We start from the raw sequence: 21,149 nt of genomic DNA on the forward strand, positions 1-21,149 counted from the left end.
AGGTGCCAGTAGTTGGACTCAGGCCAGGGGATCGGAGTCACACTAAAAGTACCATTTGCTAATCTTTCATTATAGAAAAACTTCAAACACTCAAACAGTTAAGCATAAACTCGGACCTGACAACTTTTGAAGTTTTTCACACTGAGGAGGATTGAGGGGCTTAATGCAGTGAAAGCAGAAATGTTATCTAAGAAATGTATGACAAAAACAACTTTTGTAACACTTTACATAACGGATGACAAACTGGTGTTAAATTTTACGTTTTTTGGAAAAGACCTACAAATCGAATTCAGATACTGCATCGTAAAAGCATGCAAATAGTAGAATAGTTGTTACATTTTATCTTCAAAATTTCTATAGAAGTAATTACCAGATATTAATCTTTCAAAACACTCCTCAGCCGGTTCCAGCCGAGTCCCATACGGTCAGTGTCCCAGCTTCTTCCTCCAGTCTTACACATTTCCCCCGCCTTGATGAGGAAGCTACTCTCAAGTTGTTCAAGTCTATCAAATCAGGCTCTCCTCTGGACTCTGCACCCCAAAAATGCTATCCTCAAGGTGACGGAGGGTGTCCTCCCCCTCTAGTTAAAATCCTTAATTAATCACTTGAATCAGGGTCGATCCCCCAGGCCTGGAAACACGCCATAAAACAATTTTTTAAAAAACCATTGGGACCTGGACATTCAGAGCAACCTTTGACCCATCTCCCTTCTTCCTCTCCTGGGTAAACTCCTGGAAAAGCATGTTAACCAAACTTTAGTCAAATTCCTGGAAGAGAACACACTTCTCCACCCCACGCAGATGGGCTTCCATGCCTTTCATAGTACAGAAGCAGCACTCCTGGCTATTACAGAGGAACTTAAAATCTTACGTGACGGCGGAGGGTCGGCCGCGATTATTCTACTTGACCTTAGTTCAACACCGTCAACCGTGCCTTGCTAAAAAACAGATTGAAGGAAATAGGCATCCAGGACAAAACCTGGGAGTGGCTATGCTCCTTTCGAGAGGTTCGGTCGCTCCAAGTTATGGATCAGGACTGCCTCTGACAGTCTGCCCTTAAAGTCTGGAGTGCCACAGGGCTCCTCCCCAAGCCGGACCTTATTTATTATATATGTAAGGCAGCTTGCCAACATTATACAGGAATTTGACATCCTAGGCATTTCGTAGGCGGACGACACCCAGCTGATAGTCGCCCTGCCCCAGGACCACCATCAGGGAGACGCTTTATTGGGCCCCTGCCTGAACAAACTGGCCAATTGGATGTCAAATAGCTTTCTAAAAAAAAGGTAAAAAGACCGAATTCATGATCTTGGGTAACAGGGCCATCCAGAGACCCCTAAATTCATGGCTTCCTTGCATGGGTGAGCCTCTAGTTCCTTAACTGGTGGTAAAAAAATGTAGGTCTGTGGCTTGATAGAGCACTCAATGAGTGAGCAGGCAAACAAACTGTCAGGCATCTGCTTTGGACTCCTGAGGATGCTCAAAGATATTAGAACTTATATCGGAGCAATTTAGGAAAAATGTCATGCAGTCTGATAGTCTCCCAATCTTTTTTCCCACTTGGTTCCAAAACTGTGGAATGCCCTTTCATTGGACCTTAGAGGGCAGCAAAATGAACTAATACTCAGGAAAAAGCTGAAGACATGGTTATTTCCATCTAGCCATTAAGGGGCCTTTGTCTCACTACAGCTCTTATCGTCAGCGCGGGGAAGCCTCTGGGAAGCCATGCACTATATAAATCAATTTCAATGACTGAGATGCGGATTATAAAAATGCCATGTGAAAAGAAAGAAAATCGTGTTGTAACGTGTGCCCCGAAAAGGCACAAAGTAAAGTAGGCGTTGCATAAGATTAGTTAAAGTTGTTTTCGCACAACTTTCCTCCTACGTGCATTTCACATGTGTGCTTGAATAGCACAGACGTAAAGAGGTTTATGCGAGTAACCAACACTTTCAAACGTTTACGAGTACCTTACACTTAGACAAATTCATCATGATTTGATTGGAGTGTTTATGAATACATTCATGAAATTAATGTCAGTTATTGTTGCAAGATTTAGAAAGTCATTATAATTCATCGTGCATTAGTTGTCTTTCACCTAAGCCTCATATTTGTTAATTTCTTCATTTCGAACGTGAACTTCTGAAGTGAACAGTTTGAAAACTTGTGGGAATATTCAGCAATGTTACCATTTATGTTTCAACTCAAGGACGTTTCTTTTGACATCCACAGTACAGCTTAAATACAATTGCAACACTTTCAGTTAAAGATTAGAACTGATGCTTGGTTGAAGAGAATCGACAAATCCGTTTTTTCCTCTTTCTCTCTGAAATATCATTGTTCATACGACTAAATTTACACGATTTAAGGAAACGGACTGATTCCTTTTCCTTGCTGCATGATTCTCATTCCACACAAACTGATCAATGGGACTAAAGTGGTCTGACATTTCTGCTGATGGCAGGGAGTGTGACCCCGGACACATTTGGAGTATATTCAACTTTGGGAACGGAGGTTTTGGCAGCGGTACACAGTCTTGAATTGGAGACGGATACATTTGGACATCCAAAGTGTTTTGGCTACTTAGGACAGGATGCTGCTATCGACTGGTGTTCTGGTGCAACATACTGAGACAGGTTGCAGTCTTAAACAAACTGGTACTGGTCACTTGGACCTCATTGAACTTTGCTGAGGGTTTGCATGAGGCCCAACTAACTTTCTTAAAACATACGCTGTAGGAGTCCAATCTGTCTTGCCAGAGGAAGATCTTCTCCATTATTTCGGATTCTGTGAGGTTTAGTTGCAACTTAATTAAATCTTGCTCCAATTGAATAATAGGGCTGTATTTTATCATTTTAATACAGTGTTCTTTACTTACAAATAATAACTAAACATTTAAACTACATTTTGCTGATCTCGACTCCGTTCTTCTGGGTAAACCATTGGATTAATATCCCTATGCTTCGTATGGGAAATACTACATAATGGGTGGAATTAGAAGTTAATTATTCTATTCATGGTACTCATTGAATAGTTGCCCGTGCTCCGAACATACAGTCCCTTCCCTTTCAGCATTGAACAAGATCCATTGGATGACCAACGGAGTGTGTAAGGTAGCAAGAGGTAAGAGAAGAATAATACCCACAAAGTAAATAAGTGTCATGTTTCTTTTAGGGCCCAGTATAACACTACAACAGCAGAGAACAGTCCAAGGTACCTTTCAATTCTCTGACCAAAGACCCAATCCGATACCAGCCCCCTCTGTCCCCACCAAAAACAAAGCTTTTGAAGCGGCCACCTATAGCCTGGGGAGGTTTCACACCTCATCGGCGGAGCAGAATCTCCAAACAATTACCTGGAAAACTTCTCTGCAGGGGACAGTGTCTTGAAGTTGGGTTTTAAACAAAATCAGAAGAATCGAGGTCAAGCTCCAAGCTGTTGATCCAGATTTTCAGTTAGGTTTGGTGCAGTTGATAAGCATGAACTTTTTTTGTAGGGGGGTGGAGACTAAAGCCATGGATGTAGAGGGAGGAAGAGCAAGGAGAGAGTAAGAGGGATAGAGTGAAGGATGAATCTATGATCTGAAGACAACAGAAGGACCCGCTAAGTGATGCTATGTTGCTGCAGAGGTGATGCTAAGGTGCTGAGGTGGGGCTGCGCTGATGTTGAGTGGTGTGGCATTGATGCTGAATTGCTGCAGAGGTAGGACTGCGCTGGTGTCAAAGTGGGGAAGCGCTGATGCCAAGGTGGGGCTGGGCTGGTGCTGATGCTGTCCTGGTGCTGAGTGAAGTTGAGGTGGTGCTGTGCTAATGCAGTGTTTATATTAGAAGAGGTCCCAGAACGGGAGAGTAGATAGAGGAGAGGTTCAAAGAAATCATTAATTTTAGGTAGGGTATAGATGGTTGGTAGGCAGGGATTCTGCTGGTTGAGATATTGGTATTCTTGTTCAGATAGGAAACCTTGTTCAAGGCCTTCCTTGGTCACTCGTATCTCGGCAGCCAGGTCCTTAGAGGGGTCTCCGGATAACTTTTTGTAGCCAACTCCATCATTCAACTGTTTCAGGATCTCATCCTTGTGTTTCACAGTATCTTGGACAACCACACTACACCCCCAGGGTCGAAAGGTAGACAACAGCAACCCCCCTGTACCAGCTTCTACCCGAGCAAGATGTCCATAATGTATCAATGAAGCATGGTTTTATAAATTCTGTGACCAAGTGTGGCATTTACCTTTGGCTCCCAGAGAAGCCAAAAAATTGTTTATTTGTGAATAATGTATTTTTGACCTTCACTAATTTCCTTATCCTACGCCAACTCCTTTCACTGTACCACCTCCCATTCCCCATCCTTCTTCCCCTTTTTTTGGGCACAAAATGTAAGAATATAGTAACGAATAGTTCACATACTTATGTAGTACCGAATAGGAGGAGTACTGTGTGAATAAACAACATTGTACTCCAACTAATAATGAATTTCTTGTTGATTTCTTTGCTGGTGCGCTGAGGCAGAGGTGGTGCTGGTGCGCTGAGGCCGAGGTGGTGCTGGTGCGCTGAGGCCGAGGTGGTGCTGGTGCGCTGAGGCCGAGGTGGTGCTGGTGCGCTGAGGCCGAGGTGGTGCTGGTGCGCTGAGGCCGAGGCGGTGCTGGTGCGCTGAGGCCGAGGTGGTGCTCTGCTGGCGCGGAGTGATGCAGTGCTGGCGCCTAGTGATGCTGTGCTGGTGGTGAGTGATGCAGTGCTGGCGCCTAGTGATGCTGTGCTGGTGGTGAGTGATGCAGTGCTGGCGCCTAGTGATGCTGTGCTGGTGGTGAGTGATGCAGTGCTGGCGCCTAGTGATGCTGTGCTGGTGGTGAGTGATGCAGTGCTGCCGCCTAGTGATGCTGTACTGGTGGTGAGTGATGCTGTGCTGGTGCTGAGTGATGCAGTGCTGGCGCCTAGTGATGCTGTGCTGGTGGTGAGTGATGCTCGGGTGGTGCAGAGGTAGGGCTGCGCTAGTGCTGTGCTCATATTGAAGTGGCAGTAAGTTGGTGCTCTTCTGGTGATGCTGCGCAGATGCAGAGTGGGTGCTGCGCAGATGCAGAGTGGGTGCTGCGCAGATGCAGAGTGGGTGCTGCGCAGATGCAGAGTGGGTGCTGCGCAGATGCAGAGTGGGTGCTGCGCAGATGCAGAGTGGGTGCTGCGCAGATGCAGAGTGGGTGCTGCGCAGATGCAGAGTGGGTGCTGCGCAGATGCAGAGTGGGTGCTGCGCAGATGCAGAGTGAGTGCTGCGCAGATGCAGAGTGAGTGCTGCGCAGATGCAGAGTGAGTGCTGCGCAGATGCAGAGTGAGTGCTGCGCAGATGCAGAGTGAGTGCTGCGCAGATGCAGAGTGAGTGCTGTTGAGGAGACAGTGCTGCTGTGGTGGTGCCAAGTCATGCTAAAATGGTGGGCGCTGCATGGGTGCTCAGGTGGTGCTGAGTTGGTGCTGTGCTGCTGCTCTGATGCGGAGATATTGCTGTGCTGGTGCTGAGGTGGTAGTGTAGTGATGCTGAGGTGGTGCTCAGTGATGCTAATGTTATGGTGCTGCTTTGGTACACAGGTGGTGCTGTTCTGGGGCAGAGATGGTGCAGAGTGATGCTAATGTTATGGTGCTGCTTTGGTACACAGGTGGTGCTGTTCTGGGGCAGAGATGGTGCAGAGTGATAATGACGTAGTGGTGCTGCACTGGTGATGTGGTGGTGGAGGTGGTGGTGCTGCACTGGTGATGTGGTGGTGGAGGAGGTGGCGCTGCACTGCTGGTGAGGAGGAGGCGGCGCTGCACTGCTGGTGAGGAGGAGGCGGCGCTGCACTGCTGGTGAGGAGGAGGCGGCGCTGCACTGCTGGTGAGGAGGAGGTGGCGCTGCACTGCTGGTGAGGAGGAGGTGGCGCTGCACTGCTGGTGAGGAGGAGGTGATGGTGGTGGTGCTGCACTGCTGGTGAAGAGTTGGTGATGGTGGTGGTGCTGCACTGCTGGTGAAGAGGTGGTGGTGGTGGTGGTGCGGTGGTGGTGCGGTGGTGGTGGTGAGGTGGTGGTGCACTGGTGGTGAGGTGTGGTGCGGTGGTGGATGTGCTGCACTGCTGGTGAGGAGGTGGTGATGGTGCACTGCTGGTGAGGAGGTGGTGGTGGTGGTGATGGTGTGCACGGCTGGTGAGGAGGTGGTGATGGTGTGCACTGCTGGTGAGGAGGTGGTGATGCACTGGTGGTGCTGCTGCTTCAATGCAGTGGTGACTGGGATGAGGTGGTGGTGCAGCATGATGCTGTTCAGGTGGTGCAGCGTGATGCAGAGGTTGCAAAGTGGGGCCGCGTCATGCTGCTGTGGTGCAGCGGCATGTTGCTGTGGTGCAGCGTCATGCTGCTGTGGTGTTGCATTGGCGCAGAGGTGGGCTGCGCTGATGGCGCACCGATGCAGACATGGTGCAGGGTTGTTGCAGTGTTGCACTGGTGCTCAGTTGGTGCTGAGCGAAGCTGAGTTGGTGCAGTGCTGAGGTGGGGCTGCGATGGAGGAGGTGCACGGATGCGGAGGTGCTGTAACAATGTTGAGATGGTGCTGTGCTGCTGGTGCACTGATGAAAAGGTGGTGCTTGGCTGAGGCAGAGGTGGCGGTGTGCTGGTGCTCAGGTGATGTGGTGGGGCTGCGCTGGTGGTGGTGCACGGATGCAGAGGTAGTGCTGTGCTGATGCGAAGGTGGTGCTGTTGAGATATTGCGCTGGTGCTGAGGGATGCTGTTGTGGAGTGAATCTGAGGTAGTGCTACCCTGTAGTGGTACACTGGTGCCGAGATAGTCCTGAGATGGTGCTGTGCTAGTGCTTAGGTGCTGCTAAGGTGTCTACTGTCTACCTGCAGAATATATTGTTAAGTAACCTCACAATTCATGCTGCATTTGAAGAGCACGAGGAGGCATCTCTTACTATTGGTTTTATTTCACCAATGATTGAAACCTAAAAGAAATCATCAAATGTTGAAAGCGCACAACTTAAAGCTGCTTCCATTTTCGTAAAACAGAGCCATAGCAGATTTATCTATTTAATCGTATCCAAATAATCACGCTGTCAAAAGCGCACTATAAATAGGTTGATCTCACTTCTTGCAGCAGTCTATTCAAACTACACTTTCATTAAGTAAATATATTAATTAAGGTTTGGAGATTTGAGCTAATGGAACTAAAAATTTTATAGGACGAAAAACAGCCTCCGGCTGAAAAAATGCTCATGAAACCAGAGACAGTGGAAAACAAGATGAGGACAGGATTGTCAGACCTCAGCTGAGCGCGTTCAGGAGGCCAATCAAAGCAGAGGTCAATAAAAAAAAGTAGTGCACCGAAACTAACATACTGCAGACAGCGACGTCGGCCATGTAACGGGTCAGTTCTCAGGGCGTGACCGAAACAGCAGAAGTAGGGACAAATGTAAACTATTCACCAATGAAAACAACGGAATTTCGAATGGCACACAAGGGAATGTATGAAAATGGATGGGCGTGCTGAAAGCCCATACAGTAGACCGAGCATTTCAAGAGAGGCCGCGCAAGCGCTGCCTAGGCGAGACCTAAAAAAGTTTACATCCTGCATGGATTTACTTGTTGCTTTGTCCTAACTGAGCACCAGTTTCTGCTTCCACCACTAAATAGTTTCATCGTGCAATAAACGAAGAGAAAGTGCACACTTCAACAGGTAAAAAGTCAGTTTTAATCTAAAGCACTGAACACCCTTGCAATGGTTTTTTGCAACTTTATATATTTCAGTTAAAAATCGCAAAAAGGGGAGGAATACAATTACAGACCTGTAACATACTATAAAAAACTTTCATAAGTACTACATTAGACAGTTTGATCCTTAAATAGAGCGGTAATGTGTTTGTCAGTGAGGTCAATGACAGTCTCAAATTAGTAACACCGCAGTTCATTTCATGTTGAAATTATCAAGAGTGATTGCATGGCCGCTGACAGCATAGCACTAACAAAAAGGAACTATAAAAAGAACACAAGGTGCGAGGAATACAGTAAGACAGTCACAACACATGCAGCACAGCAAACCCCAAGAAATATACATGAAGACGCCATGTTCATTTGTGAATGCTCAAAGGTGCTTCAGTGCTAGTAAAAAGTTTGTCTACTTCAGGGAATTACTTCTAGGAAGGACATTAAGAGCAAAAATAAATCCCGCAGAGTCATATTAGAGATGCAAAACTAGTTGTCTTCAGATTGAAAAGTATATGGAGAGTTATTTAAAATCACGTTTGCCAGAGGTTTTTTGGCTTTGAACCAGAGAAAAGTGCCCAGTTCTCTCATAAAATAGCTAATGGTTGATTCAAAAGTATTTCATACGTTTCCTAAAAAGAAGTAATATTGGTATGAACAAAGGTGGAGCTAGTTGTACCAACTGCTACTGAGGAGGCCTGGAGTCTGTCCTCGACTGACATTACGAGATCCGGGGACCATAAACAGAAGCGATGAGGAGATCAGAATTGGAAGTGTACCAGGAGAATAGAGGGAGTTATAATGGAAAAACTGGGTGAGGGGGGATGGGGGGGGGGGGGGGGGGGGTCTTCAACAAATGGCTCGGTGAACTGGAACCATAGCTGTAAAGCGGAGACTACTTGACTGAAAGCCAGAAGCCACTGCAGCACAGGACAAACCTGAGGATTTGGGTAGATTAGAGAGGATTAAGATAGTCTTGTTTGGCAGCACCTACAGTTGGGGTAGAAACACCTCTAGGATAGATTAGTATATAAAATTACAAAGTCTCATCTTAAACAAGGGAGTTACTGACAAGTACATGTCGCCGATGATGAGATTCCGGATATCAGAAAGTAGCAGATTTTAGACACTTCATGAGTTTTCTGGCATAATTTGGCTTCAACATGGATAAATGGGTTTCAGACCGAATGCTCTAGAACGCATTGTCAAGAGATTCCATCATTAGCAGAGGATAGGATGAGCTGGATTTTGGATGTTTAAAAAAAAAAAAAACATTAGCCATAACCACGGAAAAACTGATTAACAGTACCATGGAGGCCTAGGTCCAACCAAACTGGCTGCTATTTATATGGTCGAGCATCAAGTACTGGCAAGGCCAATAGGTCTCTGCTTTTGTGGATCAGTAGAAATATATTTTGGAATTTGAGCTTGAGAAAGATATTAGCAATATTGTTACTAATATCAAGAGCGGTGTATAATTGTGGCAGTTATGTAGTGTGGACCTCACCACATGAGTAAGTGGAGCACTTTACATAAAACCTTTTGGATTATGTTGTTGTGGATGATTAAAATTGATGGTGTTGGACTATTTTGGGTTATAAAGTATACTTCATGATAGGGGCATTCAGCCAGCCCTCTTCAATTAGTCTGTTGTGTCACTCACATTTCTTTCCGTCTACTACAGGCCATGTTGGGTGAATGGGTCAGCCCACTTCAATATGCCAACATACGGAGTAAAGGAAAGATAAAGGAAACATATGGTTGTCGTTTTAGACATTCTGTAGAAGCTGTTTACCAGAAAAGTGCATTCTTGTTGAGGGTCTGACTTCTAAAGCACAACTAGGGTGATCTCATGTTCTGTGAAATCAGGGAATAGGCCACTCACAAAGAATGAAATTAAAGCAGCCGCATTACAAGAGATTAAAGAAATATTTGAGGCATAGTGTATCCTACTTATTTATGAATTTCACGGTAGCAAATGAAGATTTAGAGGGGGTCACAGCAGAACTGTATGATTTGTAATTGAGTTGTTGGAGACCAAATTATTACGATACCTCAAACCAAAGTTGCCAATACCACATTACTGAGCGTTAAACTGAGGATACCTCCGATTAGTTGCCATTAAAACAAAACGGTAATCTGCAGATTACAAGTTTGAATCCCATCAAGGACAACTCTGTTTTATATCTTATGCAATGTAACTACTGATGCATTTTTGAGACTTAAGGATTCCTAAACTTGTGGAAAATCGAATCTTTTTGAGACAGGCAAGGGAGCTAAATTCCTTGTTTTTCTGTTGGTGTAAATATGGATTGGGCACGGTCAGTGGAGGAGGTTAGGAGGCAAATAGGGGAGCTAGTCTTGTGGGGTTTACTTACTGTGCCCCTTTTGTTGCCAACATCACTGGACACAATCATCTGACCTGTAAGCTTTAATAAGGAGCGCCTTACAATGCATGATGACTGGGTAAGAAACCACTTGCAGATAATTATACAAGACAATTATCTTAATCAAACCACTATTTAACTGATTTTACGAATCTGACATGGCAGCGAAGTGCATTGGGTTTATATAGAAATAAAAAAGGGATGGATTGAAGGTTAGCTGAATTCCAGAGTTCAAACTCCCTCATTTGCATTGCTAGTAAGCAGCAGAATATATATTCTGAAAATAAAAAGGGAAGATTTAAAAACAAATCGGATATATCAATACTTATGAAAGAGGGACTGTTAAGAAGCCAGCACTTTACAATGTACACAACAGTAGGACTTCTGAACGGCCTCTTGCCTGCTCAATCAATGGTCAAGATAAGTAGAAGATTTAACTTCACCCTAGGCTGATGAAGTCATCTCCATACTTACCTAATTTGGGATAAATCAATGAAGAAGTTGTTTGTCACAAAAAAGCCAGTTATTACTGCCAATTCGGTTACCTTCGAAACTACAAGAAAAGGAATTTTAGCCTCGAGCATTGCCCAGGATAAGTCCTTTAGACGCGAGTCTCAAATGGCTGAGAAGTCCTTGACCTGATGATGCACTTGTCCTACTCAGTCCAGTATTCAAATTGTCAAAGTCGCTAGTTTAATCTAGGCTGTGTTATGAACAAAAGAATAATATTTAGGTAATGTTCAAGCAACTTGACGATTCTGCGGATTTGTCTCAGTTTTGATAATACAGCTGAAAGAAACTTCGATATCAAGCAATGATTGGAAAAGTCACTGGTTCTGGTTTGCATTTTGAATATGGACGAAGCTTAAATAAAAAATATTTCAGCAGAAACAAAAAACAATTTTTTGCATGCAATCTACCTAGGAGACAAATACTTTAATGTGTGAAGAATCAGAGTACTGTTGATGTGAAAATGACTCCCTCATGCTTTGCAATGCAAGCACTCCATAAGAGCGTGATTAAAACTGGTAACAGCACGCTCAAGAGTAATACTTTACTGGGTCGCGTCAAAGCAGACTGCATATTTGAAACAATTGGAAACAATTTTTTGCACGGTCAAGAAAACAAAATGTAACATTTTACAGAGCTGGTGCTAAAAAAAATTGCAGACGCCATGAGGATTTAGTTTGTCTCACGAATGCTTTCCCCTAAACCTTCTGCGTTTTCTGACTCGTGGTTTGCCTAAACAGAGGTCTGAAGCTTGCATTTTTGCCCCAAGCCCTCTCGTTATATAAATTGGACAAAACTTAAGTCGTTGTCTAATGTGTTGAACTAAACATACAGGTACCATTGGTGAAAGGTCTAACCATTACAAAACAAAAATTCTGGGCTTGTGGCACGACAGGCTGTGCAGAGCATTGGGACACTTAAATGCATCGGGAGAGAAATGAAGCTCAATCAATTCCTTCGTAGAGAGAAAAGTCTTTAATCCTATAAATCCAAGTGCATAAGTATAAAACAGCCAACGCCTTGGTTTCGGCCCTTATCATGGTGGCCCATGTTACAATATCCCAAACATAGGAATATTTATTTCCTCAACTTTTGAATCCAACTACATAGTGAGACTATCATCTAATACAAATTTTGCCCTGACGAAGTTCTATCAAAAACGAAACACGTTGGCTGTTTTCTACTTATGCACTTGGATTTATATGATTAAAGACTTTTCTCTCTACGAAGGAACTGATTGAGCTTCATTATTAATCCTTTGACACTCTGGTAGTGCACCTCTTCACCGTCTCTGCAACTTTGTTATCCCGTTTTGGGTTGTACCCCTCAACGGTGGGTACCGGAGCTGTGTATGCACACCATATGAACATAAATATTGCAAGATAATTTGGGAAACAATCAGGGGTTCTGCGGCATCTGTAGTCCACTGTTGGCCTTCTGCACTCAGTACAAATCAATTTGAACATAGTTTGTAAAGGAACGCTTGAAATGTGTCCAACCACAGGCAATCACTTGGGGTAGAATCCCAACCCATTGTTAGTCTGCCCACCATCACGCCCAGCCAATTTGGACCAAGCCACATGCAAATCAACCTTGACCTTCAAGGGACAGTCTTACTGTCAAACTACAAACATTCCTCCCATCATCTTTTGTGTGTTAATGCATAATCCATTAACGCACACTGGGAAACTCGTTTCAATAAGATCTTTGTCTCCCAGTACTAGCACAGAGTCATTTAAGGATAACACTGTGTACAATTATCATTTAACAGCCACTATGGAGACCATAAACGAGCAGTCAGCCAAGTTAAAACTACAGACTGTCTTTTTCTTACTTCTGCTATTTATGCTGCGGTGGCTGATGCAAAATTAGGCGGCCACAGTTTCTCTGATGATCAGTTCAGAGGCGCCGTTATAACAGGCTTTACAAAGACGCAACTGTTCCTTCATCCTTGACAAGATTAACACTTTACAAGATACAGTACAATCATTGGTAAACAACGTGAGTGTTCGGCACAATACACGTTACTTCTGAAATCTCACAAGTTACTTAAGTGAAAACCAGACAGTTCTGTTCATCAGGCCCATTGCTAAGGTGGAAAATCTCACAATATGTTAGAACTTTAAAGAGGTAAGTGACCCGGTTGGTAGTAAATTTTAACGTATTTTCAGATTAAGTCACAAAATTCAGAGGCAAGCCTGCTCAGAGAGGAGGCTGATCAGTGGATGCCCCAGTTATTCTTCAGCCACTCAACACCACCAAAAAATCCATCTATGATAAAGCCAAATAAATTAAACAAGGCAAGTAAGATCAGTTTAGTACAACCTTTGTTGAAAACCCAATGGTCATTTTACCAAACTAAAACACCCTCAACCGGTAGCACCACAATCCTGTTAGTAGATTCAGTTGATGTGGAAAAAGAAAATTGCCCTGCAAATGCTCACCCAAGAAGTGTGAACTGCTCAACAGTCAATAAGGAACATAGCTAAACAGGTGCAGTCATCACATCCCAAATAAATGTAGGTGAATGCCCAAAATGTGTGCAATATCTTTTGACAGATTGTACCCAAGGACCTTACAATCTGACTCTTCAAACCTTTAAATTCTTGTGCATCTAATTATATTGCATTCAACCCAGGCAGGCCAGTTAGCTTCAACTCAAGACACACCCAATAAATTGCTAAAATATGTTGTTAGGCAATGTAATACTTATTTCCTAAAATATAGTTGATAGAACGAGTAATAAGATCAATATCAACCCAAACATTTGCTCCTACTGGGTAGGGGACCAGGTTAGGTCTTTCTGATGTGAAGTAATAACGAAGGCAAACTTGAATTTTCACCAGATTACATTTTACATGGGCAGCAAAACACCCTAAATGTCAGTAGCTACTAGACTTGCTTTTGCAGTCACATCAACTTTCCCTTTTATACTCTAAAGAATTTTTTTTCAGCGGAGTATGCCTCGCTGTTGGGAATCCAGTGAAGGAACTAATTGTAGTTACTTGCTCAAGCGCAGAACCCCAGAATACGTTAAAAGATGATGTTCTGCTGCGTGGAGATTAGAGTGGACACTATTAAGCCTCAGTGAATTCCAGTTGTTTCTATGCCCACTCAAGCTGACAGAAGCACTCATGAAAGCCAGAGTATTAAAATCATTACTGACGTGCAATGGAGACAGAAAGGGGAGTAGGGCTGCAAGTTAAATTAGAAAAATGGAAATGACAGCATATCCGTAAATGAGAGGGTAGGAGGTAATGTTCTGTTGTAATACCAAACAAATTGTAAGTGGCCGGTCGGAGGTGGCTAGTCACAACACTGGCACACAATAAGGTGAATTATTTTTAGCTTATACGTTTTGGCTTGTGTTATTACTGATAAACGTTGGGCACCAGTAGAGACAGATTTCAATAATTCATTAAGAGAAACTCAAGTTAAAAGCTCTCATTGAGGATTCAGGCAACATCTCAAAAAAGGATCCCATTAGCAGGAGTTTTACCCAGACAGTGAGGTCTAAACATCTGTTCAACCACTCAAAGGATTTCCTATTTGGATCATTTTGGCCCAGGTTTAAAGTTACCTCAGTGAGCTACAGCACTCCCTGTGTAGAAGCAGAGTTTATTGATAGATCGATAAAGCTCTCTGGGATGACAAAAATGTAATCAATAATATTTATCTTAAACTTGCCTCGCAATAAAGGAAACAAATTTCAACCACTCACAAAAACCATGCATCAATATGACAATGATACTAACTCAATCTGACCACGTCCGAGTTAATGGAAGATCATGTAGGGTCTTTGGGGCCTTCTCCCGGAGTCCAAGGATGGCTCAATGAGGGGCCCATGTGGGTAATTCTTTTCTAAAAATCTTACATTCTTTAAAGATGCGAATACTTGATTGGTGTGTCCGACATACCCATAAATTATACAAGTCCACCCAATAAGGAATCACAGTTCGATTACACTTTCATTATTTAAATATTGGAGGGTTTATCAAATTAAACTAACAAAGTTATCCTTTCCTGTAGATGGCTCTACCATCTTGGATATGTATGATTATGTGCCAAGTGAAACACCAAAGGAAGTGAGCCAAAGGGGACACGGTCTCATTTGGTTGAAGGGCAAAGGAAATTCACTGCGTGCACCAGAGTTCGAAACACTCCAATATGCAGGAAAAAGATTGAACAAAATCTAAGCCCTTTATAAATAATCTAGATACTTTTCTTGATAAAGCAGGTAACATTTAAGTTCCATCTACTGTAAGCATCACATATTGAATGTAAAGCAAATTGCTCCTCAATTAAAGGAGCTCTCAGATACTGGACCTAGGAGTTCCCTCCACTTTACTACATTCACTGTTGGACATTGGTTTGATGTAATTTGGAAGTATGAAGCCTACATTTATACGAAAGACTCCTTGCAGCTAGAATAGGATAAAAAAATAGAAAAGGAACAAAACTGTTTTCAAAACTCTTCCAAAGAACTTGAGAAGAAATTGTTAATTTCAGCTGTAAATTACTCCTCAAATTTGGGTCCAACTGCCTGATGGCTAGGTTCATAAAAACAGATTCACTTAGCACAGGCACTTATACTGAATCCTCAGCTAACTGCCAACCAGTGATGATCATGTGCAAGTGAATATTGACAATCTGCGCAAAGAAGTCTGCTTCAATGGCTGTATGCAGGTAGCACTCCTTACACGGCTATAACATTACAGTAGGTTCAGAAGGCAATCAATTGCATCATTCCATCATGGACAAAACAAATGCCCCACAATTAACCTATGCTGGCCACCAGGGAAAAACATGTTCACTTTGGAAAATGTAGGGAAAAGGAAATAAAACAAGTCCTAACAATTAAACTTTTCCCCTCATGGATTAGATCTTGATTAATAACTACTGCTGGCAACGATCGTCTTGTAGTTTAAATTTGTGAAGCTTTTCAGGGGTATGGTAAGTTCTATTATAAAATTTAGAATGAATTATCTGCAGTCGACTGCTTGCAAGAATGGCTTCTGTTTGCAAGCAGTAGACCCATTGTTCTTCTGTTAGGGGCTCCCCCAGGTCAATACCCCTTTCCTCTCTAACCCCAGGTGTCATCTGCGGCCGTTCAGTCAGCGCTACTTAGTATATACGGGATACCGCGTGTGCCGGCCCTGCCAATTTTAAGGTTGTATGTAGGACCTCCAGTATGGAAGGTTCCATTGAGAATCCCGGGACATTGTCCCAAATCTCATGTTTAGGTCTTCTATATAGAAAACCCTGCAAGGGAGTAGCCCTACCCCCACTAGTAAATCCCGCTGGCTTTTAAATTGCCCCTCATGGTTTAGGTCAACCCACGGGATGCGGCCTCCTGAGTGAAAGGAGGGACAGGTAGATGCAGTAGTAGCATCAGTGGGAAGTAAACCACTGGTTTGCAAATTATTTTGGACAGTCGCTTCCATGCATGGTTGGAGCAGCTAACCGTATGATAAGGTACCCCCTCACCAGGGACAGTGGTTCCAAAAAGGAGTTTAGGGGCACGGGTCACATGTACCCCTGTCCAATAGCCAGGTGCGGTATATTGTGTGTGGGTGTGTATGGGGGTCAGAGGACGGGGGGGGGGGGGAGGAGAAATGGGGCCATTAAGTAGCGTAATGTGCCTGCGCACTAAGATAATACAGTTCCATGTCCAGGGCCTCAACCCGCCCCCCCCTCTAGAGAATGGCATTGTCAGACCCTTCCATCCCACCCTAGGCTGCTTTCCGGCCTATGCCAGTTTGATAAGCAAGGATCGAAGCGTATTGAAGGTTTGACCTGGATTATTGGGAATATTGACAAGCAGGTATAGAAGCTTGTCCAAAATGTTAATCTTCATCAATGCCAGTCTTCCAGCCAGGGAGAGTGGCAGGGTGACCCATCTATCTTTCCAGGACCAGATAGTTTCAATCGCTGTGCCGTAATTAGCTCAGAGGGTTGTTTCTCTCTTTCTGGTGATAACCACTCCCAAATATTTTATTTCCTGATCAACCCAACTCCATGGGAAATCAGGGGTAAATTGTGCAGTATTGGGAGTAAGTAGGAATATGTGGGATTTATTCCAGTTAAGTCTTATTCCCGAAATGTCATCAAGTGGTATGATTTCCCGAATAATCGTGTTGATGCTAGTGCCTGGGTCGCATAGCTAGAGGGTGATATGGTCAGCGTACAGTGATATCAGTATCTGACTAGAGGGATATTGAACTGCATATTCCTTATGATGTGGTCTAATCTTGGCAGCTAAGGGTTCGATGGCTAAAGCAAAAATTCAAAGGGGATAGCGGGCATCCCTGACACGTGTCCCTCGTAATGGTGATCGGTTCGTTGGGAAGACCCATCCTGCTCAGTATAGCGAACATGTATCCCCACTCAATGGAATAAAATGCTTTTGTAGCGTCTACAACAATTCCTGCTTCCCAGACATCCAGGTCGATAGTGTAGAAGCGCAAAGGTAGTTCTCAAATTGTGTGAAGTGGCCCTACCTGGCACAAAACCAGCCTGATCTGGAAGGACCAGCCAATCCATTCGTAATGCTAACCTGTTAGCAATGACCTTGGCCAGGATCTTGGTGTCACAATTAATCAGCAACAGCGGTCTGTATGCATTGTAGTTGGTGGCCTCTTTGCCCGGTTTAAGTAATGATAAAATCATGGCCTGGCGCATCGACAGGGTGAGGGCACCCACCTCTTTAGCTTCTTAAAAAACTTGCTTGAGTTTGGGGGACCAGCTGCTCAATATAACATTTGTAAAAATCTGCAGGCCGCTCTTCAGGCCCTGAAGCTCTGCCCGAACAAAGACTCATTATTGCCACACATATCTCGTCCTCTTCGAACTCGGCAGTAAAAATTCTCTACAGGAGTCGCTTATCCAACCCAGCGCTGTACCATCAAAATAGGATGCCATGTCTGGTATGCCACATTCCCGAGTGCGATAAAGTGACGCACAGTAGTTGGTTGACGAACCTAGGGTCCTAGTAGCTTCCGAGAGAGCCCCGACTGGGCGCTCTCCCTCCCCATATGCCCGGGCCACATAATATTTCGATCTGAATTTAGATTTGCGCTCTGCTTCGGCTGTATACTCTGTAAGGAGCTCCTTAAGCCTCACCTTGAGGTGCCGATCAGGAGAGGATGCAATTGACTCTTCTGTCCTCTTTATATCAGTCTCCATTTTATGCAGGGTGCCACTTCTAGATTTGAAGATTCCCCTGCTCTTGACCATGCAGTCCCCTCATCATAACTTTAAAGCTCTCCCACACACATGGTAGCGTTGCCACACTTAAGGTTGCGTGTAAAATAACTCAATCTCCCGACGTATCTCTTTACAGAAAGCTGTGTGCAGCAGAGTCATGGGCAGGAGCCTCCACAACCAGTATGGAGATATATTACCCGGTGGAGAGAGTTTCATGAGTACCGGGGGAATGGTCAGCGAGGGTACGTGCTAGATGCAACACCTCTGAGCCATGTGTTGAACCCCGACAAGAGCAGCCAGAATGCACACTGGAGAGTAAAGTGCCCTCTCTGATGCACGGAGGGTCTTCATACAGCATGCAAACATTTGATGATCGACCATAGGGGTTTAGTCGCCTGGGGAGATCATATATATATATATATATATATATATATATATATATATATATCGATCCATCCTAGGGTCCAATGCCAAATTAAAGTCTCCACCCCATATAATGAACGTGGATCCCATTTCCAAGATGTTGCCCCAGAGATCGACCCAAAAAAAAAAGGGGATCAAAGTTGGGTGCATAAGAACATACTAATGTAACTGTGTGGCCGGCAAGTCTGCCCCACACAATGCTGTATCTGCCGAGTGTCCTAAAGTTGTCCTAATGGGCAGTAATCCACCCCTTATTTCACAAAACAATGTCTGGCCTAGAGGAGGCATCAAGCAAAAGACTATCACTATAAGTGACATGTTAAAGAATCAACATTAATCAAGGGGGGCATTCCCACAGGAGATGTACGCTAGAAGGACAGTCAGCGCACCTTGCAGTTGCGAGGGAGCCCGGGAGATCTTTATTATATAGCAGACTTGTCATAGCAAATGAAAACTTTGCAAGGAATACAATCATGAAAAGTCCATCATCAATGTGCGCAGTTCATCAGTGCATGTAGTCTTACCAGCTTCGAAAGCAGTTGTTGCCTGAATAGTTTACAATTATTCCTAGTCAGGCGCCTGCGAAGACCGTTCGGAGCCAGGGTCCCAGTCTCTAACGTAGGTAAGCGCCGCAGGGTGGTTTTCAAAGAATCTTGTGTCTGCTGCGGGTTGTTGAACACATGTGATTTGCCACGATGGAGAACATGTGACCTGGCAGGACATAACATGGAGTATTGTATACTGGCCAGTTGCAGCTTCTGCTGGATTGGTAGGAACTCACCAGTTTGTGCCTACTTCTCATCATTGGTAACCAGTGAGCCCGTTGGTGGTGCGCATGTGAGGGGTCATCTTGCCTCTTCACCCTTTTTGAATTCCTCACATTATTTATAATTTTTGTATGGTGATGGAAATATTAAAAGATGTGGTGACTGTCCGATATGAAAGCAGTTTTTAGCTTCAAGTAAAGGCAAAAAACGGTTGGTGATTACCTCATGATGGAAAAGAGGAATATTTGGTATTTACAGTTAGTGAAACCTCACCACCGTTTGAAATTATATAGCCCAAAAAGAGGTGCCTTTCAAACCAGGTCTTGTGTTTTGTCTGATCATTGAGTGGAGGGCAACCTGTGTTTTCTTTACCTCTAAAACTCCTATTTGCATGTATTCTGCACACCATGCCACCTCAGTTTGGACCCAGCCATATGAAAATTAATCTTGACCCTGCTCCAATGGTAACAGTCCAGTCCAAACTGCCAGGCCAACTCCTCCTGAACTCGAACATAAGCAACCCAAGGCTGGTTTTGCCCTTGTTAGGGCTCAGTCGGGTGTAGCTTTGCTCCACTGGCAGTGTTCACAGGACACAAGTCAGGGTATACCCATCTCACTTAGTGCATCACACTGAAGTATGCCAAAACAAATGGGTGACTAAATCTCAGCCACTGGTGGCATCCCAGTTCATTGTTGCGGTGCATAAAATTAAACCTCCGCTTTGAGCCAGTCATGTACAAATAATTGATCCTGAACCAATAACAGTCCAGCCAGAACTGCCATGATGCCTGCCTGGGTCCAAACTGTTGTGCATGGTGTGCAAAATAATGGGCTGGAATGCTACCCTCCACAAATGCCATTGGTTAAGACTTCTTGAAATCACCCTCCCATCGCCTTGTGTTTTTGATACAATGCCTCTTTGCCATGGTATGTCTCAAGCCCAGAAATCAAAGCTCAATTCATGTATTTCTTCGCACACAACCTACCAAAATGCATTTGGGCTATTAACATCCAATTGGACTTCTTTGGTCTGCTGAAGCAATCGCTCATACAAGATGCCCCGTTTAAGGCACCATATGGGACTAGGTCTACTGAACTTAAGTTCAAAAGCTTTTATTTTTTAAACCAATTTTATTGATTTTTTATCATGTGATTCCCAGATAGTGTGCTAGCTCATTTTGCAAATGAATAGCCTTAGGCATTACCTCAGTTACTCCAACTCATATTAGCTTCACCTTCTTCCCCACACTTTGTGGGGACAAACTCTTGCCAATAAAAACTAAGATGCATGTATTTTCTCAATCAGAGTGCCCAGACCAACCATGGAACAAGCATCTTCCCAGTATGAGGGCTAAGGTGCTGAAAATAGACCAGTATTTCATGATTAAGGAACATTTCTATACCACATGAAAGTGGTCACTGGCCTCCTCTAGACATCAAAAGCATGTGGGTGCTATACATTTGTGTGCTCACCAGAGCCTCAACAGCATCAGGTAGGTAATGTGCAAGTATTTTAATTGCATGAACAAAAGTTAAGAAGATACAGACTGTTGGGTAGACGCCCTCAACGATAGAAGGATATAAGAATGGCCTCGCGACAAGTCTCCCACCTCTGTCTACCCAATCCGCCCACAGCGCCCGGATGGCAAAGCATTAAGGAATAGGGATTTGTAAGTGCAGAAGATACCGTTTTTCCCCAATGAGCCCTTAAGGATTTTGGCCTCCATCCGATTCCATTTGGGGGTCTGTAAGGGAAGGGAAGTGGAGTAGTAAAGCATGACTGAGCTGTAGGGATTTATTGAATTTGGAGTTATAGTATTCTACACCGAGTTCCTGAAACAACTTCCTTTAAGAAACCTGCCAGACGTTCCCCAGCTTATAGATACCACTAAGGCTGCATTTGCTGAGGTCCTCCAGCAGCGCAGTATGTTCAAGCCACTGTCTCCACCACAAAAAGGGCCTCCAAAGTGATCCTACAGTCCCACCCAATTAATCTCAATGTTCATCTCCATGCCAAGTGCACCACCCTAGAGAGTTCAGGAAGTGAGGGTGGAAAGGGAACAGACACATCATACCCATTATACTGTTGTAACCCATTAGGGTTTGCTCAGTTGCAAATGTATGGTCTTTTCCCCCTATTAAACCAGTC

General features: G+C 44.1%; 1 protein-coding gene across 8 annotated transcripts in view; it reads right to left on the reverse strand.

The window, feature by feature from the left end:
- ACSL1 (acyl-CoA synthetase long chain family member 1) overlaps positions 1–21,149 on the reverse strand; it is a 408,120-nt gene that overhangs the window by 212,109 nt on the left and 174,862 nt on the right. The gene's annotated exons all lie outside the window — the stretch shown is intronic.

The sequence above is a fragment of the Lissotriton vulgaris genome, chromosome 3_1 (genome assembly GCF_964263255.1).
Source record: "Lissotriton vulgaris chromosome 3_1, aLisVul1.2, whole genome shotgun sequence".
NCBI classification, from domain to species: Eukaryota; Metazoa; Chordata; class Amphibia; order Caudata; family Salamandridae; genus Lissotriton; species Lissotriton vulgaris.